Source organism: Bos mutus, chromosome 14 (assembly GCF_027580195.1).
Source record: "Bos mutus isolate GX-2022 chromosome 14, NWIPB_WYAK_1.1, whole genome shotgun sequence".
Classification (NCBI taxonomy): Eukaryota; Metazoa; Chordata; class Mammalia; order Artiodactyla; family Bovidae; genus Bos; species Bos mutus.
This window is the reverse complement of record NC_091630.1, coordinates 65,129,999-65,153,902: the sequence shown is the minus strand read 5'-3', so window position 1 is coordinate 65,153,902 and position 23,904 is coordinate 65,129,999.

Sequence of the window (23,904 nt, the reverse complement as noted above, 5' to 3'; positions counted from 1 at the left end):
TAGGATCCTATAAGCTGTGTAGCATGACCAAAAGACAAAACACACATACACTGCAAGTGTGTTCACATCTCCAAACCTTGTTGATCCAGAAGGAAATGAAAGATTTGGCTCATACAGGGAGAGAAGATGGATAAGAAAGAAAGAGGAGAATCAAGCACATTGATAAATATCAATATACATCTGTTTACATACACATGGCCTGCTTTGGATCTGCAACACCTTTGAGATTGCGGTTTTCATCACGTGTTGTCCTTTTCTTTACTCTCCTTAGCTATTCTTTCCCCTTAGTTATTATTTACAATTTAGACATAAGTGTATTGTTCAGGTCCAAGATAGTTTCTATTCCAGTTTGTGCAGAAAAATGTCAGCAAGATAAAGTTATTTGCATATTATTTCCTAAGAGAAAAGACACAATCTCTCTAACAACATCCCACAGTCTTTCTAAAATAAACCTTCCTTCATATTTATTCCTGAATGGACATCTCGATCTGTTTCATATGAATGTGAAAGTGTTGATACTGATTAAGGAAAAAAGCAAAGCACAAGCAATTAGTAAGAATTGCAAATTCTCCCTCATGTTTGTATGGAGCTTCGCAATGAACGGAAACATGCTTTTCCAGGTTTTATTTTATTTAATGATTAAAGCAACCTGTTGGAGAAAGTAGATGAAGTAATATTACAATCCCTACTTTATAGATAAGAAATGTGAGGCTTATGAGAATTAAGTATCTTACATAAAGTTACACACTTAGAAGGTGGCTGAATTCATTTATAGTCCAGATTTCCTGATACTAGGTTCAATGCTCTGTGTTGTAGGATTCCTAATATTTGAAATCAACAAATTTATGTGTTCAATACTGAGGTTTATCCAAGTTTACAGTTTTCTGGCAGATATAATAAGTTTCATTTTGCCAGATGGAAAGTTTTTGTTTTTATCTTTTCAGGTGTCAGTATTAACTTCAGATGGGTAATTTCTGAAAACCTAGTGTCTGTTAACATGAATATCAAGTCCTACTCTGTACACCCTTAGCCAGGGTGGCTGGTGAGGAGCCGCATTTCACACTGATGTTTTAGTGACATCAGCCATGCTGTGGCTTGCTTTGTGCATTGTCAGGCCTGTGGATAGGGCAAAAGAAGTCCCGATGTGACAGGGAAGACCCTTTGTATTCTAAGCTAATCGCTAAAGGGATGTTGCCTATAAGCTTAAATTGTACATGATGGCCCATCTCTGGGAAACTTGCTTCCCAGGGAATAAACACTGAGCTAAAATACCTTTGCTTGGCTCAATGCATCCTGACCAGGCCCACCTGTGCATGACTGCAGGGAGGAAGAAATGAACACATGCCCTCTGGGGGCTGATGACAACCAGGTTTGACTTTACTGCCTCCCCTTGTGGAGAAGGCAATGGCACCCCACTCCAGCACTCTTGCCTGGAAAATCCCATGGACGGAGGAGCCTGGTGGGCTGCAGTCCATGGGGTCGCTAAGAGTCGGACACAACTGAGCGACTTCACTTTCACTTTTCACTTTCATGCATTGGAGAAGGAAATGGCAACCCACTCCAGTGTTCTTGCCTGGAGAATCCCAGGGACAGCGGAGCCTGGTGGGCTGCCGTCTATGGGGTCGCACAGAGTCGGACATGACTGAAGCAACTTAGCAGCAGCAGCAGCGGCAGCAGAAGCAGCAGCCACCCCTTGCCATATTAAAGGAGCCTGAATTCTACCTCAGGCAAGATGGTTCTCTGGGGCACGAACCCACCATCTTCTCTGTTAGTTGGCTTTCCAAATCATCATTCCTTGCCCCAACAACTTGTTTTATGATTTCTAGCCTGTTGAGTAACGAGCGGTATGATCTTGAATGCAGTAACACCAGGTGTGCTATTGAAGGCCACGTGGTGATACCTCGTTGACAAGTCTGTGGGGACAGAAGGAGGAAGGGATCATTATATCCCTGGAAAGAAGAATTGGGAGCGGCTCCCTAGGGGAGGTGATGCTTGATGTGGGCTCTTCAGTGTGAGTAATCTTTCCCTGGTGGGCAGGGGGCATAGAGTGGACATTTCAGGAAGGGAAGGTAGCATTAGCAGATGTACAGAGGAGTGACACAGTATCTGGTGGGACTGGACAAAGGGGACAGGGCTGCTCTGAGACAGAGCTGAAGGTCAACCCAGCCAGAATTCAAGGGACCCTCCAGTCTAAGAGTCAGTCCACCTCACAGGAGATTTGTGTAGACCTTCTGGGCCAGTGGTTCTCAATCCTGGTACACATCAGAACCACGCCTATGGTTCTGACTTCTTGGTCTTAGGTGGAGCCTAGGCTTCCTCAGAATTAAAAGAAATGCTCCAGGTGTTATTAACTGTTAAATAATTATTCCAACACTTGTTGAAATGATAAGGGAGACGTTTATGACTACTGGGATGGGATATTGCAATAGGGGAGAGACACGGGGTTCAACTCCAAATATGACATAGACAAATGGGGATTTTTAGACAATATGGCAGGGTAAAGAATCCAGCTGCCAGTGCAGGAGATACAGGTTTGATCCCTGGGTCCTGAAGATACCATGAAGGAGGGCACAGCAACCCACTCCAGTATTCTTGCCTGGGAAATCCCATGGGCAGAGGAGCCTGGCAGGCTACAGTCCATAGGGTCGCAGAGAGTCAGACAGGACTGAAGCGACTGAGCATGCACACGCATGCAGCCAATAGGCAGGCAGAGTTCCCTGGGCACAACTGGTGACTTTAAGAAGTAGCTGACTTTATTTATTTAACTAAAATAAATTATTAGACTTCCCTGATGGTGCAGTGGATGGAGAGTCTGCCTGCCAATGCAGGGGTCACAGGTTCGATCTGTGGTCTGGGACGATCCCACATGCTAAGAGTAACTGAACCCTTGCATTACAACTACTGTGCCTGCGCTCTAGAGAGCATGTGCTGCAGCTATTGAAGCCCGAGCACCTAGAGTCTGTGCTCTGCAGCAGGAGAAGCCACCACAATGACAAGCCCCTGCACTGCAGCGATGGAGAAGACAATGGCACCCCACTCCAGTACTCTTGCCTGGAAAATCCCATGAACGGAGGAGCCTGGAAGGCTATAGTCCATGGGGTCGCTGAGGGTCAGACACGACTGAGCAACTTCACTTTCACTTTTCACTTTCATGCATTGGAGAAGGAAATGGCAACCCACTCCAGTGTTCTTGCCTGGAGAATCCCAGGGATGGGGGAGCCTGGTGGGCTGCCGTCTATGGGGTCGCACAGAGTCGGACACAACTGAAGTGACTTAGCAGCAGCAGCACTGCAGCGAAGAGTGATTCCCACTCTCTGCAACAAGGGAAAACCCATGCAAAGAAATGAAGACCCAGCCAAAAATAAAAGTTGTTTTTAAAAAAGAGGTAAAATACCTATATTAAAAATATATTTATTTGGCTGTGCCAGGTCTTAGTTTCGATATGTAGGATCTTTAGTTGTGGTGTGTGAACGCTTAGTTGAGGCACATGGAATCTAGTTCCCTGACGAGGGGTTGAACTCAGGCCTCCTGTGTTGGAAATGTGGAGTCTTAGTCACCAGACCACCAAGGAAGTCCTATGAAGTAGCTGACTTTAAGGTAGGATTCTGAGTAAGGAAGGAAGTTCAGAAGACATAAATTTCCTATCCGTACTTATGCTCTGCTCCCTCACCAATAATGATAATGATAATGACAAACTGTGCTGTGCTTAGCTGCTCAGTCATGTCTAACTCTTTGAGACCCCATGGACTATAGACTGCCAGGCTCCTCTGTCTGTGGGATACTCCAGGCAAGAATACTGGAGTGGGTTGCCATCCCTTCCTCCAGGGGATCTTCTTGACCCAGGGATCAAGCCTACATCTCCTTCATTGCAGGCAGGTTCTTTACCAGTGGGCTGCTGGGGAAGCCCAATATACTATATTACGTTATTTAAAAAGCAAAATATAAGCAATACTTTGGATGCTGTTGTAGTCATGAAGCCTCTGAGCTGTGCATCTACTGGAGAAGAGTAGAAGGATTATTGAGTACAAGGAGAGGCCGTCTGGGGTTGGGTAATGTGATTTGACTTAATAACATGATTTCTCATTTGATGCCAGCAAGCTGGTTGGTCCAGAGACAGAGACAGTGGGACAATAAATCTATAAGCTTGCCAATAAACAGAGCAGAACAGTAACAAGTCCCACACTTTGAGGCAGCTGGGAGGATATCACTAAAATGACTGACCTTGGGGACCTGGATAATAGGAAAGAGGGAGACTAGGACAAGTTTGAGGGGCTGGGGTCCATGGAATCTGACACTTAAACAGGCAGGAGGTCATTGATTCCTCCCAGTAACCTTGCAAGTGGGTAATTTATTATTCCCAATTAATAGATGAAGAAACTGAGGCTAAGCGTAGTTGTATGATTTGCTCTGGCTCATAAAGCTTGTAAGAGATAGCAGCAGGACAGGGACCCAAGTTTGTTTAACAACTAAGAACAGTATTGTTTTCATAGAGAGGGAAGAGTGAAGTCATAAAAAGACCCATTTAAGCCAAGGAGGCCATGTACCCATCTAGGTAAACGTCGTGGCCCTCCACCTTCCCACCCCAGCCCTGGGGAAGCCCAGGGTGCCCTGTCCAGAGGCTCTGGAGACTGGGATCAAGTTGTCCCAATGTCATTTTGATGTGGTCCTATGTGCCAACATGACAGGTAAAGGTCACGGCTGCAGCGAGGGATTTCCCATCTGTTGATAATCAAGTCCTTCAGCCAATCACTCCAAAATTGAAATGCATGTTTAATAAGCTGCCTCTCTGCAACAAAGCAATTTAACTCACTGATAATTATGCAGGTCTACCTCTTGCTCTCAGGATGCTGGCTTCACTCACAGTGTCCTCGATGTGGCATATTCAAAACCCTTACATCTGCCGTGGGTGCTTAAATTCCCAGAGATGTGATTATTATTTTGGAAATGTCAAGAATTCAGAGTCCCACAAAAGGACCAGCTTTCCACTCGGTTTGGCAGTTATAGTTCAGTTACACTTGAACTTCAGACAATGAAGCTTTTTTTTTTTTTTAGTATAAGTAGGTCCCAAATATCACATGGGATAAATTTTTTTGTTAAGTATTCAAATTTGATTGGGCATCTTGTACTTTTATTTGCTAAGTCTGGCAGCTGTATTTTCCACAATGAATTAAGATTTCTACTCAGTCACAGATTTCAGCTGAATCTTTAACTCCAGGACAGCTGGAACCTCAAGCATATGAAAGAACTGTGGAATTAGTGAGGTCCAGCTTGTACTGGCCTTCGTTTTTGGTAGTTGCTCAAAGCAGCCAGGTTTATCCCATGGGATCCAGACTCTCAGCAAGAGTTGATTGGCTGGAGTGACCATGTGAGTTGAATTGGTCCAATTGGATCTGTTTCTGAGAACTGAAAGTCAGAGAAAGCCAGTTAGTCTTTGCAAGAGGTTGAAACTGAGGGGATGACTCATGAGATAGCCCATTCATTGTTTCTTCTGCAAATCTTCCCCTTTTCACTGAGCTAGGCTGAGTTTATTTTTGTTGCTTGAAAGCAAGGGGGCTCACCTGAGAAAGGGTGGTAATCCTAGACCGTATTTAGTAGAAGCATGCAGGAATCCTCTCCTGGGATTGCCATGCTCATCTCTTCCTCACTGTCTTATTTCTTCAGGCTGCTATAACAGAATATCACAGACTGGGTAGCTTATAAGCAATAGAAATTCATTTCTCAGAGTTCTGGAGCCTGAAAGTCCAACGGAAGGGTGCCAGCATGACTAGGTGAGGGCCCTCTTCTGGGTTGTAGACCTCTTGTGTCCTCACGTGCTGGGCTAGAGATCCCTCCAGAGCCTGTTTTATAAGGGCACTAATCCCATTCACAAGGGCTCCCCTCCTGGTTTAAACATCTCAGAAAGGCCCCACCTATTAATACTATCCCCTTTAGGGGTTAAGAGGACAACATATGAATTTTAGGAAGACACAAACATTTCAGATGATAGCACCTACCCACCCAAATGCTACTCATTCTTCAAGACTAGATTAAGTCCCATTTTCTCCACCTTATTCATCTAGCACATTTTAAAAAACTGATTGATTACCTGGTTATCAAGGGCTACCTGAACTGAAGGGCTTCCCTGGTTGCTCAGACAGTAAAGAAGCCACCTGCAATGCAGGAGACCCAGGTTCAATCCCTGGGTTGGGAAGATTTCCTGGAGAAGGAAATGGCAACCCGCTCCAGTATTCTTGCCTGGGAAATCCCATGGACGGAGGAGCCTGCCAGGCTACAGTCCACGGGGACACGACTGAAACGACTAAACAGCATGCACTTCGACTGAAATGTGAGTACATGAAATTCTATCAGAGAAGCAGGACTTAGTGGAAGCTATAAAGAAGACTTTGAAACCTTTCTCAACCTTTTTGTATTTCTCCACTTGAAAACTCCAGTACTTTCATTACCTGAGACCCTTCCAGGCTGCACCCTCACTGAGGCAGGACAGAGAACATTGTATCAGGATGCAGTATATTAACCTTCTGGTTGACTTCCACTTTTTTTTTTTAACTTTTTCTACTACACTGGGGGCTTCCCTGGTGGCTCAGATAGTAAAGAATCGGCCTGCAATGCAGAAGACATGGACCTGGTGGGCTACAGTCCATGGGGTCGCCAAGAGTCAGATATGACCTAGAGACTGAACACCACCACCAAAGCATCATAAACCACCCTCCCCCAACAAGAAGACCTTCTTTCATAGAAGCTGGAAAGGGGCACGGGGCCTCAGGCCAGGAGAAAATATGGAGTTTCCTTCTCCTTGTTTCCTCAAATCTAGACTGGCTGGAAACCACAGAGCCTTCTCTAAGTCCACTTCCCCAACTAGCCCTTTGGGCCAGGCTGGCCGGCTTGCATCACACACCCAGCAGTGGGCACAGAATCACAGGAAGGGAGCCAGGTCCAGCAGGCTCTGCTCTGTGATGGAGTAATTGGGAAGAGGCTTGTGTTCTCGAGTCTAGGATGTGAAGGGGCGTCGTAGGTCCACCCGACAATAAACGTGATCTGAGGATCACTGCAGGCTCTGATCAGTGACAGGAGTTGTCTCCCTTTCTTGGGCTGAAACTATTAAAGGAGGGAGTAGCCAAAGACACCAGAAGTGATAAAAAAGATGAAAGTCCCTCTAACCCTATTGTGAGCAAGAAAAACCAGAGAAGGGCAGGAGGGCCGCCCCTTACCCCGCCCCTCCTAAAAATCAGAAAATATTTCTTGAGTTAATGTAAAGATTTTCTATAGTCTTCTCCTTTCCTTACCTAAATCCTGCCTGAATACTACCTCAAAGGATGGTCAGAGAGCAAGAAACAGTATCAAAAAGGACATAAAGATCAGAGATTAAAAAGCAGTATAAACATTGCATTCCCCTCCCCCCATTAAAATCTACTGATAACTTCATAGAATCAACTCCTTTTAATCTTTTTTCAAGCAACATAAATCAGCAGGTAGCCCTATTAGAATGATTCGAATTTGGAGATGGAGAAATTTACTGAGAAAAGCATTTAATTTCCTTCTCTGGTTGGGGGCTGTATCTTCTCACTGGGAAAACCCATGTGATTTTAGAGATGCACATGGCCCAGATGGGCTACTTAGAGGTTAGAGGTAAGCCGATCTCCCAGAGGGGACTGACAGCGGGACCTCTCAGATCAGAGAAAAACACACGCCCATTTGGACAGGCAGTTAAGTGATGCCCCCACTTCTTGCAGACTCTCTGCTTTGGCAGCCTGGTGCTGTCAGAGCCACCCTTGAAAACATGAACACTGTAGAATATTTTTAAAATACCGATAAAAAAGAAAATTAAAATATAATTCAACCGCTCAGCTATTACCACTATCAGCATTCTTTTCTTTTTTAAAAAAATTTACTTATTTTTAATTGAAGGATAATTGCTTTATAGTATTCTATTGGTTTCCATCAAATATCAACACGAATCAGCCATAGGTTTACCCATGTCCCCTCCCACTTGAACATCCCTCCCACCTCCCTCCCCATCCCACATCTCTAGGTTGTTTCTGAACCCTGGTTTAAGCTCCCCGAGTCATACAGCAAATTCCCATTGGCTATCTATTTTACATATGGTAATGTATGTTTCCATGTTACCCTCTTCATACATCCCACCCTCTCCTTCCTCCCCTCACCCTCAGCCATGTCCTAAGTCTCTTCTCTAAATCTAATAGACATAGACCAATAGGTACTCTGAAAACAGGTTCATCAGTACTAAACTGTCATCATTTTTAATCATCTCTCTCCAGGTCTCTGTGTGTGTGTGTATGTGTGTGTGTGTGTGCACGTGTGCTTCCTTAATGTGACAAGCCCTTGTTAGGTCATACCATATATATTAGTTTCTGTATCTATGTATCTGCTTTTAAAAAATGACCAAACAATATCATGGTCACTTTTCTGTGGCATTAAAAACTCTCACAGAAAATCACTTTCAGTGGCTGCTGGGTATTCCAGTGTAGGAATGAGCCATCATTCAATTATTCACTTTCCTGTTATTGGACATTTAGATGGTGTCCAATTTTTCACTCTTATAAACAATTTGGGAATGAGAATTCTTTTAGCCGTGCTTTTGTTCACATCTGTGATTATTCACCTAGGATACATTCTTGGAAGTGAAATTGCTAATTCAGACCTTGTAGGATTTTGAGGTTTGGGGGACAGCTATTTGCCATTGAGTTGTGGTAGTTCCCTTTGGCAGCGGTCATTTTCTCTGAAACTCCATGACTGGGCAGTACTGGGTCTTCAGCATGTCCTTGTCTAGTTGGGAGATGAAGTCCTTTACTGGGGGGCTCCCCAGTGGGCATCGAGCTTCACACCACAAAGATACCCTTCGTGTGAACACAGCCTTTGTTGGTCTCGCTTCCCTGTCTCACTTCCCTAACTTCCTCACTTGTCTTCCTGGGACCAGGTCCCAAAGAAACTCCTTGCATCCAAGTCCTTATCTCAGAGTGTGATTTTGAGGAAACCAACACCAAGTTTGGGCTTCCCTGGTGGCTCAGTGGTAAGGAACCCGCCTGCCAATGCAAGAGATGCCAGTTCAATCCCCTGGTTCAGAAAGATCAGGAAGATCTCCTGGAGAAGGAAATGGCAATCCACTCCAGTATCCTTGCCTGGGAAATCCCATGGACAGAGGAACCTGACAGGCTACAGTCCACTGGGTTGAAAAAAAGAGCTGCTCATGACTTAGCGACTGAACCACACCACTAACCAAGTTTAGGAAACCCAAACTAAGTCACATGGAAACGCATCAGAGGCAGGAGCTGTTCTTCCGCAGTGTCCTAATCTGCTGTGACAGAATGCCATAGCTGCTGCTGCATCACTTCAGTTTTGTCCAACTCTGTGTGAACCCATAGATGGCAGCCCACGAGGCTCCCCTATCCGTGGGATTCTCCAGGCAAGAACACTGGAGTGGGGTGCCATTTCCTTCTCCAAGGCATGAAAGTGAAAAGTGAAAGGGAAGTCGCTCAGTCATATCCGACTCTTTGAGACCCCATGGACTGCAGCCTACCAGGCTCCTCCGTCCATGGGATTTTCCAGGCAAGAGTACTGGAGTGGGGTGCCATTGCCTTCTCTGGTGATGTGTTGAGTAGAGTCTAAATAGGAAAAAGGATGGAGACTGAAGCATTCAGCTGAGACCAGGCTGTGATGGACTCCATTTCCTGCGAAGAACTTTGGGCTTGGAGCTATTGGATGGAGCACTCTTTTTGTAATTAATTTTTTGGCCATGCTGAACAACATGTGGGATCTTAGTTCTGCAACCAGAGAGCAAACCCGTATTGCCTGCATTGGAAGCTTGGAGTCTTAATCACTAGACTGCCAGGGAATTCCCAGATGGAACACTTTTAAGAACAGAAATGACACACCCAGACTCATGTGGCAGAGTGGAAAAGAGACAGTAATGGGAGAGGTGGCAGGGAAGCCAATTAGGAAATGAGTGCAACTTGATTTGCCTCCATCCTGCCGTTTCTCTCACTCGCTCAGTGGAGATGGACCTGGGCTGACTGGCAAATCAACTGGGCACCTCCCCTGGGATCATCATTTCAGCAACTGGCGGTTCTTCCTATAGATGAGCCGGGTTTGCAGAGCAGCCTACGGACTGTCCTGATCTATAAATATCTTCTCTGGCTCCTTTCGGTCCTCCCCCAAGTGCTCTAGGTAAAAGCCTTTTCTAGAATTCAGACAATCAGAGAAACCGCCAAAGCCTCTGCTTGGGGAAGGAGGGGGTGGAGAGAGGGGCAGTGCTTAGGGATATAGGTGGTGGAGCTGTGCATATTTGAGCTGTCAAGACTAGAGAGAGGAGACCTCCAAGAGGGGAAACTGAGGCTAAGAGATGAGCCCCTTGCAATCATATGGCCCCACCTTAGGTCCTGTGCAGTAGCTGCTTCTGTTGTCTAATGTTCTTCCCCCAGGGAGACAATTGGAATACTGTGCATGTGTGCGTGTTAAGTCTCTTCAGCTATGTCTGACTCTTTGAGACCTCATGGACTGTATGTAGTCCACCAGACTCCTCTGTTCATGGGACTCTTCAGGCAAGAATACTAGAGTCTGTTGCCATGCCCTCCTCCAGAGGATCTTCCCGACCCAGGGATCGACCCTCATCTCCTAAGTCTCCTGCATGGGCAGGCGGGTTCTTTACCACTATCGCCACCTGGGAAGCCCTGGAATACTGTGCCCTACTCTTCAAGTCTGCTTACCTGTCATCTTCTCAGTGAAACCTACCACGACCACTTATTCACTGCGGCACCTGCTCTTCCCTCACCTGCACTTTCTTCTGCGTTTTGCCACTGTATTTCTCACCTCCTAATATACAAGGTCATTAACTGTCTGTTTCTACCCCATTAGCTTCTCAAGGTAGGACCCACGTCTACTTTGTTTGCTGGTGATCCTAAGTTTCTAGAAAGTGCTTGGCAACAGCAGATGCTCAATGAGTATCAGCTGGACTAACCATATTCTCTGTCTTTCTCGAGTCATGGTTGCCTTTAATGGCAATTTTCAACTGGTCTCACTGATGTTAAAGACAGGTATAAATATGGCAGAGGGATAATAATGATGATAATAATCTTTAACTGAGTCACAATTCAATTGGTAAAGAAGAACTTTAAAACCTGTAAATCCATTCTCAAACATTTAATGAATTACTTCTCTAAAAACATTGGTCCCTAGGCAGCTTTGTCTGATAGAAACATAAAATTTTAAAATATATTTTAAAATATATTAAAACATTTTTGTTTTAAAAAATTTAAGTATATGTTTAAAATTTTCTAGTAGCTCCCCTAAAAGTAAAAATAAACAGGTGAAATTAATTTTAATAATTATTTTGTTCAGTCCAACATAGCAAAATATTATCATTTCTGAATATAATAAATATAAAAGTAATTGATGAGATAGTTTACGTTCTTTTTTTCTTTTCTCAAATCTTTGAAAGTCAGTCTGTATTTTATGCTTTCAGCACATTTTGATTTGTACTAGCCATGTTCTTTTTGTTTTTTGAAGTATAACTGATTTACAGTGTCGTGTTGGTTTCTGTTGTACAGCAAAGTGATTCAGTTATACATATATATACCCTTCCCATAATCTGTTCCAATATGGTTGATCGCAAGATACTGAATATAGTTCCCTGTGTTATGCAATAGGACTTGTTGTAAACCTTCTACATATAATAGTCTGCATCCGTGCCATAGCCACATTTAAAGTGCTCAGCGGCCGCATGTAACTAGTGGCTACTGACAGGGTAATTTGAGAAGGAAGATATTAGTCCTTTCCCTCTGGGAGTCATATGTGAGCCAATAACTGCAGCTCCGTGGTGTGTCCGTATCCAAGAACAGAGACAGGAACTAGGTACTAAGAGGAGACCAACAAAGAGGTGATTAGTTCTGCTTTAGGGGAGGGAAATTGGCAAAGACATAAAAAGTTGGGTCATATAAGATATATCTTAATACTTAGCAGGTACGTATGGGAGCATGTGTATCTTTCTCTACTATCAATGAAATGAATTAAACTAATGTCAGAGTTTTATCTGATACAATTAAATTAGTAAAAATGAAACTAAGGAAGTTGATACACTCATGAACCAACCTTCCCTGGTGGCTCAGATGGTAAGGAATTTGCCTGCAGTGTTGGAGAACTGGGTTTGATTCCTGGGTTGGGAAGATCCCCTGGAGAAGGGAATGGCTACCCACTCCAGTATTCTTGCCTGGAGAATTCTGTGGACACAGGAGCTTGGCGGGCTACAGTCCAGGGTGTCCCAAAGAGTCGGACGCTGCTGAGAGACTAATACTTCTACTTTTTTTCACACTCATGAATGGCTAGTGGAGGTGACGCTGGTACAGCACTTTTGGAAAGCATTTTGGGAATATGTCTCAAGCACTGAAAGAGGCCCTTACATCCTTTACTCCGTCAAACCCATTTCTGGGAATTCATCCTTAGAAGTAATTCAAAATGAAGGGGAAAAAGAGTGTGTGACATTGCTCATTTTAATGTTACTTAAAAAACAAAAAAACTGGAAGTGACTTAAACGAATAATAAAAGGGTGCCTCTATTTGGAAGACTATCTCAGAGAAAATATACCAACCTTGGAAATGTGTCAACTTTGGAAATGCTAACGATGATAAGGGAAAATATTGAAACTAAAGTTATATCTATTTTGTGTCTTTAACTCTGTAAATATTATCCAAGCATCCTTAAAAAAACTGCGAGGAAGCATGGAATGATTTTCTTGTATAGTGAGATTGTGGTCATTAAAGATGACCTCTATACCTCACGGTCCTCCGTGGGGCCCAGTTCATAGGAGGCCCTCAGCTGGGAATCATATCTAACCTTCTTAACGGTGATACAGGGATGAAAGGCAGGGTAATCATTCCCATTTTACAGATGAGGAAGCTGATGCCCTGGAAAGGGTGAACTGCCCAGAGTTTTCGGCAGTGATCAGGTCAGGGCAGACCTCACACCTTCCACCCCCACGTCAGTGCCTTTCCAGTCCCCATAGGGCTGCTCCGCCACTACTGCAGACAGGAAGGAGACCGATTCCTCTCCATTCACCCAGTTTCCTCCCCATCTCTGGAGACATAGCTGGGGTAAATGGCCCCCAAATATTCCAGTCCCAGAATCTGCAAATACATTAGCTCCTGTGGGAAAGGGAAATTAAGGAGCATGGAACTAAGCTTGGTAATCAGTTGACCTTGAGATCGGGTGATTTTGCTGCATTATCCCAATGGGCCAAGTGTAATCACAAGTCCTTATAAGTGGAAGAGGGAAGCAGGTAAGAGCAGACTAGCGATGCAGCATGAGAAAGACTTCTCCCAAAGTGGCTGGTTTTGAAGATGGAGGAGGGACTGCCAGCCAAGGAATACTGGTGGCCTCTAGAAACTTGAAAGTGCTTCTCCTCAAAGCCTCTAGAGAGAATTCAGCCCTGCTAACACTTTGACTGTTAGCACAGGGAGACTCAGTTTGGACTTCCGACTTCTAGGACTGGAAGAGAATAAAGTTTTGTCTTAAGCAACTAAGTTTGTGGTGATCTGTTATAGCAGCAATGGGAAGCTAATATGGTGAATACTTCTGGGTTCCTGGCTGGGAAACTCTGAAAAGAGAATATTATGAACCCCCTCAGTGAAGGAGATGTGTGAGCAAAGCTCCCTGTTTGTCATTAGTCATCATGTGTGTGTGTGTGTGTGTGTGTGTGTGTGTGTGTGTGTGTGTGTGTGCGCTCAGTTGTGTTTCTTTGAGACCCCATGTACTGTGGCCCACCAGGCTGTTCTGTCTATGGGATTTCCCAGGCAAGAATATTGGACTGGGTTGCCATTTCCTCCTCCAGGGGATTTTCCTGACCCAGGGATCAAACCCACATCTCCTTTGTCTCCTGCATTGGCAAGCAGATTCTTTACTACTGAGCCACCTGGGAAGCCCAGTCATCATGCTTAGTTTAGCTATTTACTAAAAATCCAACGAACAACTTACCCTTCAACTGTAATTCCATCACCTTTAAGCCTAAATCTCTTGTTTTTAGGTAAAGTTCCCAGGTATAGTTCCTAATGAAGCATTGCTTGGAAGGATCCTAAAGAGAAGTCTGATGAAGCCTCAGGACAAGCCTCTTCTGTGGGCATTGTATTCCCATTTCACAGATGCAGAAACTGAGGCCTAAGAGGGAAAGGTCCCACACTGTCAATGTGGGACACTGACAGTGAATGACACAGCCAGGGCTTGAATCCAGGTCTGCCTTGCCTGTCTCTTTCTTATACAACACACTCTGGCCTGAACTCCCTTTTTCCTGAATGTGTTGTAGAGGAACTTCATATTCTCTCTGTAGAGACTCACTCCATCACTCTGGTTCTGATGCTAAGTTACCACACAGGCTTTCTGTGTTGCCTGGACATGAGCTTTCATTTCCCCCAGGGAGGCCTTGCCTCCTTAATTAGATCACACACCCCGAGAAGCAGCTCTAACTCCTTCCAAATTCTGCTCAGTGCTGGAAGCCAGCGTCAGGGGCTCACAGGATTCCTAGTGGAGGAAAGAATGAAATCTACCAGGACAGAGGAGAGACCCCTTCCTCTATTTTGAATCTGTGGGGAATTCTCATCCTCCTTCCCTGAAATCCTGAACCCACTTTTACAATTGGTCACTGCTGGGTATTAGCAAAAGGTGTGTGCACTAACCTAGAAATTCTTTCAGTAGAGGTTTTAAAATTTCAACATCAAAGGCGGGAAATGCTTGGTAGTCTTTGATGTGCATGAGGGAAGTCAGCTAGACCTTTGAGATGGGGGCACAAGCCACACACACACACTTTTTTTTTTTTAACCAAGTAGGAAAGATTCTCTCTGCTTCCTCCATCTTCAAATATTGGTCAGTTTAATTCCTGGGAGACTGGCTATCCTAGGTGGGTGGAGAAAGTTTCTTCAGATCTTTTGCTTTACTTAGCTTAGTAATCCCCTTCAAAGAGAATTCCTGCTTCCCTCGATTGCAAATGGTGCTACAAAAAGGGCTGGCAGAGGTTCTGCAGCGACGCGGAGCAGCAAAAAATACATTGGCTTCCAAAGCCAGAGAACTAGGGCTTCTCCAAAGTCATGCACCTAATCCGTCACCTCAAATACACCTTCCCATTTCCATGAAAGTGCTCAAAGTCCATTTAACTGAGAAACTGATGTGTGTCCCAGAGATGGTTTGTGCAACCAACTGCTTGTGAATCTGAGAGGCGAGGGCGTCAGAAGGGCGAGCATCTGAGATATTTTAATATTCAGTATTTCCAGACTCAGCAGGCAGGAGGCTAAATCTGTCTGCTGATGGGCAGGCATGAATTATGAAACCACTCACGTAGGTTGAGAGGTTGCCCGGAGCTGGGGAAGTGTTGCTACCAGTGTCTCTGCAAGTGGGTTGGGGGAGGGGTCGCTCCCTGGTCCAGAGGGAAGATCCGGGGAGGACAGATGGGTGATCACAGTGAGGGTGTGGCCTGCACACAATGGTACCACTACGGGCTTCCCAAATCCTGGGCCCTAAGACAAGGTGGGTGGTGCGATCAGAAAACAGAAGAGGACCCACAGGACAGCCCCCACTTTCTGCAGGGCTGGAGGGAGATACTGTCCCCTCATAGCTAAAGTTCACAGGGGACTGACCTTTGAGGGGTCCAGGAATTAAACAAGACCCCCTTTCTAAGCTGGACCTTGATGCCTCCTGGCAGACTGGGGGATGCCCTAGTGTGAAGCTGTGGGCTGGGAATCAAAGCCTAATCATCAGGGGGAGGAAACTGAAGGCTAGGGGCAGGGCAGGAGATGGTGGTGGTAGGTTGTGAGCCAATTCTCTGAGATAATATTTAATAGAAACAAATCAATAATAAACCACTTTTGATGTTCTGTGTCTGTGATGGTGCTAAGCACATTAGACATATTTTCTCAATTCTTCATGACAATCCTGTTCATTGGATATCATTACTCCCACATTTCCAGATGAGAGGCAAAGTGGAAAACTCCAGTGTCATCATCACCATGTCTTTGGTGGTTAACAGTCATGTAATTCTTCATGTAACACAGGCATTTTATGCACATTATCTCACGTAGTCTTCACACTTAAGAGGTAAATTTTATTATTCTTATTTTCATTGTACCACTGAGGAATATGAGGCTTAGAGTGGGTAGGTGCCAGTTAGCTTTTCCAATGTAGCAAATCACCCCCAAATTCAGAGGCTTGAGTCAACAATCACTTATTTAGTTTTTAATGCAGTGACTTGGCAATTTGGGCTGGGATCTGCTGGGTGGTTCTTCTGGTCGCAGCTAGTCCAGGGAGAACACTGTGCATCCGTGGTCAGATACTGGTCAGCTAGGGGGCTCTGCTTTGAGGTCATGATTGGCTGTGGGCTGGGATAATGGTGCAGACTGGTCCACGTGTGTTTCATCAGCCAGCAGGCTAGATTGAACTTGTGGCTGGGCAGGAGTTTGAGAGAGAGAGAGAGAGAGAGAGAGAGAAAACATGCAAGGTCTCTTGAAGCTCCAGCTTGGAACTGGTACCACATCACTTCTGAATTTTATTGACTAAAGCATATCCATGAGTAGCCCAGAATCAAGGGATGAGGAGCATAGACTCCTGACGGGAGGAGTCATGTGAAATTCCAGAGCAAAGAGTGAATGTAGGTATAGGGAGGGGGTGGGGAACAGGGGTCATTTTATCCATATATCACTGGGAGAATATGGGGAATGTGTCCAGGTGAAGAGGGTTTCCCAGGCAGAAAGAACAGAATGAGCAAAGCCCCCTTAAGACAGCTAAAAAGTTTTTGAAAAGTAGGCTGATGTGTTTGCAGTATAGGAGGAGGTAGTTGGAACAGTTAGGGCTGATATGCTATTCTGAGCACATCTAGGTTAACTCAGTCCTCACAATAATTCCACAGGTTAGCACTCTGTTTACCTCCCCTCTTTCTAGATGGGGAAACTGAGCCATGAACAATACCCTGAGTCACACAATCAGAAGCAGCAGGCTCAGGATTCCAACTCTAGTCCAGCTAGGAAGCCCACACCCTGAACCACTAGCTGCATGGCTGCCACCGCAAAGGTGGAAGAAAGAGCTTGGGAAAAGATGGGCCTAGTATAGGGTGTGAGGGCCAAATGCTGAAACCATCTTCCTTAGAGGCCTAGGGAGAATTCAGTTCAGTCCAGTTGTTCAGTTGTGTCCGACTCTTTGGGACCCCATAAACTGCAGCACACCAGGCTTCCCTGTCCATCACCAACACCCAGAGCTTGCTCAAAGTCATGTCCATCAAGTTGGTGATGCCATCCAACCATCTCATCCTCTGTTGTCCCCTTCTCCTCCTGCCTTCAATCTTTCCCAGCATTAGGGTCTCTTCCAATGAGTCAGAGATTCCTTGTCACCTTCTATTTGCCCAAGATTAGGACTGTTTATTTCTCCATAGAGGTGGGAAGGAATGAGTCTTTCTGACTTTATGACCCTACCCATGGGTGTACAGTAGTGTCAAACGTATTCTCTAAGAGGCTTTTGTTTTAAAGCAACAGAAACTGATCCTACCTAGCTTAAGTTTAAATTGAAGTATTTCTTAGGAAAGTCCTGGGATAATTCACAGAATGAGGTGACCTTAGAAAGAGCAAGAACAGACAGGCCCCTGGGACCTCAGTGGCAGGAGTTCGTGGGCTCACTTTCCAGTTTGCTGCCAGCCACATGACTCAGTTCTAAAGACCACCCACACTATGTCTTTCTGTTTACATCCTGACTTCCCATGAGAGAGAATCTGGCACAATTTGGGTCATGTGTTTTTACACTGGACGCTTTGGGTCTGGCTAGTGGAATAGTGATGTGAGTGTAGCCGTGGCCGCTGGGGGCGTCACTGCGAAGCCATTCCACTCAGAGTCTACAGCTTGGTGACAGGATTAATTCCAAGCAACATTACCTACCTCTAACCTCACAGTTCCAAGGACACATCCCTTCCCAAGGAAAGCAGTAGGCCTTTCTCTCCTAAGGATCCCAAAGTTCCAGAAATTCTGATTAATCTCACATCCTGCAGATATAAATTCTCGGCGAGAGCATTGGAATGTGGCTTTATTAATTTATTTACTAATTGCTTTTACTTATTAACTGCATTTTTTGAGTCCAGCAAATTGCTTTCATTAAATTGTAACAATCCAAGGCAGATGATAACTTTAAGCTCAAACAATTTTGCCATGCAAAGATTATATTTCTATAATAGTGCTTTTCAATCCTGACTTCCTAAGTGGTCAGGTTATAAAATACTTATTAGTAGTTTGAAGGCATTACTTTTGTGAATTCAATATCTTCTCTAGCATAGATGCCAGGGCAGGCAGTTCTACTTGGTTGATTTCACAATGTGGTGTTCCAAGCGTTTCCTTAGGGGTGAACATGAGTGTTATAGATGGTTAGCATTTTGTCTGAGCATCGTGTATGATTTGTTCCAAGACTGAAAAGCCAACTTGCACAGATTAAACAAAGTCCAAGTTTCTTAAAAAACTGGCTATTTACATTTCCAGAAGGGAGCTTCTTATCCATGGCACAATTGGCTACCGTAGAAATGTTTTATAATAGTGATCATTCTGATTCTTGACATAAATAAAATTTTTGTGGGAATAGAATTGATTTGGAAGGTATTTGGGTTGGGAATTTAAGACTCAGATACTCAAAAGACTTGACTTTGCCACCAATCATTCCCTATTTGACCTTGGACAAACAGCCTAGCATCTCTATACTATATTTATTTCAATATGTCAAACTGGGATTGGTAAATATCAGTTAGGAAAGTGTTCAGCTACAAATAATGGAAAACCTGATAGGGGTTTATTTTCTAACCCAATAAGTCAAGAGTCAGGAAGTCTAGAGTTGGTGTGTTGAACAGACGATGTTATTAGGACCCTGTCCCTGTCTCTATTCCTGTCATCAGCCCATGGCTTTTGTCCCTATTGTGGCAAGATGGTTGCCACACCTTCAGAAGGAAAAAGAGACAAAGGGCAAGGGTCAAAGGGAAATGTTAGCTGAGTTTGTTACCCCTGTTTTTAGGGACGAGACAAATGTCTTAGAAGCCTCCCCAAATAGTCTTATCCTATCATATTTGCTAGAACTGAAGTATGGCCACCTAAACCTGCAAAGGAATCTGGGAAGGTGATTTTTTAAATCTGGGTGTTTTGAAGCCCTGAGTGAAATCAGGACTCTGTTGGTAAAGAAGAAGAATGGATATTAGTTAGGAACCTAACCACATTCTTTTAACCCCAAAAGAGCAGAAGGAAACTGTCATTTTATTGGTTCACTTACTGGTCTTCTCCCAGGTGGCAAACATCGTATGAAGCCCTTTTCACCACTCATCTCAATTTCATTTTTTTTGACCATGCAACATGGCTTGTGGGGTCTTAGTTCCCTGACCAGGGATTGAACCTGGACCCTTGGCAGTGAAATTTTGGAGTCCTAACCATGAAACTGCCAGAGAATGTCTTCAATTTAATTCTTACACATGCATATATGATGGGTCTATAGAGATGAAAAAACTGAGGCTCAGAGACGTGTTGTGAATTGCTCAAAATTGCAGAGTGGGATGAATTAAAAAAATCTCTCCTCTCTCTGTTGTTTGGAAGGTCTGGAGGGGATCTCAAAGTTATTCTGAATGTTTGTTGTTGGCCTATGGAGGAGGGGCTAAAGCATTTTTTTCTCCCTTCCCATTTTACTCCACCTCCCCAAAGGAGGGTTGGGACTGGGGGTTGGGAAGGAGCTCCCAGAGGCCCAGAACCTCCCCCATGAGCTCCCATGTGATGTTTGGAGTTGCTGGGACTCTTGTCCAGACCTGTGCTTCCCTGATGACATGATTCATTGTAGATTTCCTGTGGCGGTCTCCATCACCTCCCTACAACATGGGAGCAATATCACCTGGTCATGGTCTCCCCAATGCAGACTTCATGCTGGCCACCTGCAGTGATCTGAGGGAAATGGAACAGGATCCAGCTGCTCCCACTGCTCTAACAAGCAGATAACTTTGATTAATTGACTCTTGCAAAAGAAGTGGTATAAATCAGCGGTCCCCAACATTTTTGGCACCAGGGATCAGTTTCATAGAAGACAATTTATCCACAGACCAGGGGACGGATGATTCAAGCCCTTTACATTTATTATGCTGCTGCTGATCAGAGAGCAGGCGGAGCTCAGCTGCTAATGCGAGTGATGGGAGTGGCTGTAAATACAGATGAAGCATCGCTTGCCTGCACGCTGCTCACCTCCTGCTGCTCGCGACACAGTCTGGTTCCTGGTACAGCTCCAAGACCCAGGAGCTGGGGACCCCTGATGTAAACAGTCAAGCACATGGTGCTGGAAGCAAAGTTGCTGCCTTTGAATCCCTTTGCACTTCCCAGCTATGTGACTTGCCAGTTACTTGATGACTCTACGCCTCAGTTTCCTCATCTGTGAAATAATAAATAATAATGCCTATGTCATGGAGCTGTTGTGAGACTTTTCGTACATAAAGCACTGAGTATAATGCCTACATGAGTGCCTAAGGGAGCTCTTCCTGAAGGGCCTCCCTCTCTTTTAGTGATCTTTGTGATTAACCTGCTTTTATAGATTCATTCTTTTGAATCTTGAAAGTCACATTTCAAGATGGGATGGTTCTTCAGTTACTATTTGTTTTTAATGAATCCTGTAGTTATCAATGAATGCCTCAGTTCCTGCTATTAATGCAGAAAAAGAAAAATAATAGCTAATATTTGTACTCTTACTCTTCTACCTTTCTAAAATACAGATGAACGGTACTGTGTGAGGTGGGGCCCCTGGAGTTAGGCAGTATGGTGGCCCTGGGATTAGCCAACTTGGGAAGGATGGCTTGGTAAATAGCGAAGATCACTTTGTTTTCTTCACAGTTGGGGCTAAGCCAGCAGGCTTTAGATCCACTATTTTCCTTGGTGCCAACCCTACTTTCTGTACACATTTTTCAGTCATGTGTGTATATATGCACAGAATGGTGAAATTTGCACCTTTCTCAACATGAATCATCACCTTCAGCATGCTGCCTTTCTGCTTGTCCCCAGTTCACAGCTCCTGCCCACTAGAACATCCCATGGGGACAAGAGGTCAAAGCACCTCCATTGCCATGGTAGCACGCAAGTCACTCCCCAACTTGGGTCTTGGCTTCCCCTTCTAAGAGATGATCTATAGGGTCCCTCTCAGCTCTACAGTTTTCCAATATTCACTGAAAGGTTCTCTTGGATTTTAGAAGCACAACCTGCTCGGAAGATTTTAGTTTTGAATTTTTCCTTTTGAGGATTGCCTTAATGGATTAGGCATCTTATTGTTGCTGAAAGAAACTATTGAGAAAGTGAAGACTGAAGCGTCTTTTCCTTCCTCAAATGTGATGCTTAAATAAAATTCAGTTTCATGGCACAAACACACAGAGTTGAAATGGCTGAGGCCTCTCCTATCTTCGAGCAGTCCCAGAGGAGGCTGCAAGCAGCAGGACATCTCTTCCACCAGATGGGCTGCTGGGCTTGGAGAGCCAAGCAGACGCAGAGAATAGAGAAATCAGTTGCAGAAATGAGGAAAGGCTGGTTGCTGGGTTGTCAGTTTATTCTCTCCGCTGAATATAGCCAGCCTGGGAGGCCACAGAGAAGAGGAAGAAGATCAATCATGCTGAGAGGCTCTCAAACGGGAGCTGGCGGGCCATGACGTCCCCAGTCACAGTTCAGGGTCTGATGGGAAAATGGTCCATTGAGCTAACTTTGGATGCAAGACCTTGAGAGCAGGGCTAGCCCTGGGGAACATTGGGACAAGGCAGGTTAGCTGGTACCCCATCCCCCTTTGGTGGTGTTGCCTCATTCTTCTTGGGACTGTGAACAGCCTTGGCTATCCAGGGCTTCTCACTGCCTCCAGACCCCCTTCCACCATGCCTTCCTTAGGCCAGTCTTAATTTTTCCAGTGACACCCTTGATTTCAATTTTTTTTCCTGCCCCTTTCCTCTCACCATCAATTTTCTTAAAAATTTCCTTGGGAGATAAATATGGTGGAGTAGAAAAAATAATGGATTCAGTCTTGAATAGTAAGCTTGGGGCTTTTGCTCATAACAATGGGAGCTTGGGGGAGTTACTTTGTTTCCCTCAGCCTCAGTTTTCTTATCTTTGAGATGGGTACAGTGATATGAAACATATAGCAGGGTGGAAAGAATTAAATGAGACACGAAGGTTACCTAAACAAAACAAAACCCCAGGAAATGTCTTTCTTCCCTCCTGTTCCATCTTCTACATCCTGCACATTAGAATCTATAGAATTAAAAATATGTATACTGGTGCCTAGGATCCACCCCATTCCCCGTGGGAAATCAGCACACTTTAACAGCTCTTCAGATGATGGTGTGCAACCTGGGGTGAGACCCACTGCCCTCCATCACTGTTGATTAAGGGTTTGCTACTCTGTACTCAATGCCATTCTATTCGCATCTCATGGGACCCAACTCCCAAAGTCAGTCGGTCATTCTTCTGTGTTTTAGTCTGATGAATAGCTGGGAATTAATCGGGGTTTGTGTGCTGGAGTGCTCCTCTGAGTCCTGGACATTTGTTTTCAGTGGCACCCAAACAGGAGTGGAAATATATTCTCTTCGGGCACTAAGAGGAGGGAGACAGTAGATAAAGACTCCCTGAGATGTTGTGGCAGAGATCATTGGCTGAAAAATGAGACTGTCTCTGAGATGTTGACTGAGAATCAGAGGGGCCAGGTAGGGCTGGTGAGATGGTTGGGTGGATTTCCTGTCTTCGTTCAGCACTGCTGAAGGGGGAAACTAGGCATCCAGGCTGAAATGAACTTGGTACATTTAGAAATCAGGGGACTGATAGTCATAGGGATTCCAAGGTGCTATGGAAGATGAGCGTGTGTCTGATCCTGGGAAGGAAGGCAGGTGTTTATGACTGAAAATGGTTTCCTGAGCTGCTCCTTCTCCCTCCCAGTCACACACAACAGGAGACCTTCAAACTGTATCCTCCTGACCTACCTGGAGGTCATCTGCAGAAAATTCCCATATAGTCCAAATCTTTCTGCATTTCTCTCCCTGAGGGTGTTCTCCAGCCATGGGCACTTGGTCCTCACTTGGTGGCAGGTGGATGTATTGGGAAATTAATGGCTTTGGGGACCTGCCTCCAAGGAAGGATGCAGTTGGTGGATGAACATCCCAGTGTCCCTGGCCTTTGGTGTGATGATCCTGAAGCATGTTCTGCAGCTGTTTATCAGCAGGTGTCCTGTCTGACCGAGCCCCAGATGACTCATCAAGAACCCTTTGCTGGCCTTCCTCCCTTCCCTGTCTCACTTTCTCTCTCCCTCCCTGTCCTTAAATAAGCTACTTGGGCTCCCATCTTTGTTTCAAGGTCTACTTCTGTGGGAAAACTAGCATCTTTTATCAGCCTTTTCTTATTCACAGGAGTTTTACATCTCTGTTCACACATCCGTTTGGTGAGATGGTTGGGTTGATGTTCTCTGGAGGGACATTATGGAGCTCACCACTTTATGCTTTCCTTCTGAAGTCTTCATGGATAAGGAGAGGAAGGAAACCATGCTAAGTGCAGTGTGCAGGTTCTGACCCCAAAAAGCTTCTGATATTCATTTTTCAAAAATGGAAGGAAATAAGTGTATCATATCAGACTGTACTACACATTGTAAGGGCACACACTGTTATATGAAAATTTCATTTTGGTCATACATGAATATATTTACATGTTGGTGAACTATTAATACATTTTTTAACATGGATCATGGTCAAAAATTTTGGAAGTCATTGCATTAGTTGGCATTTATTTATTTATTTATATTTTACTGTCCCAGGATCAATTCTTCCCATTTTCCTTTAGTAATAGCACCTTGATATTCCATTTAACAAGGAAAAGATACTTGCCCCTAATCGGATATAGTCTTGGTGGGGCT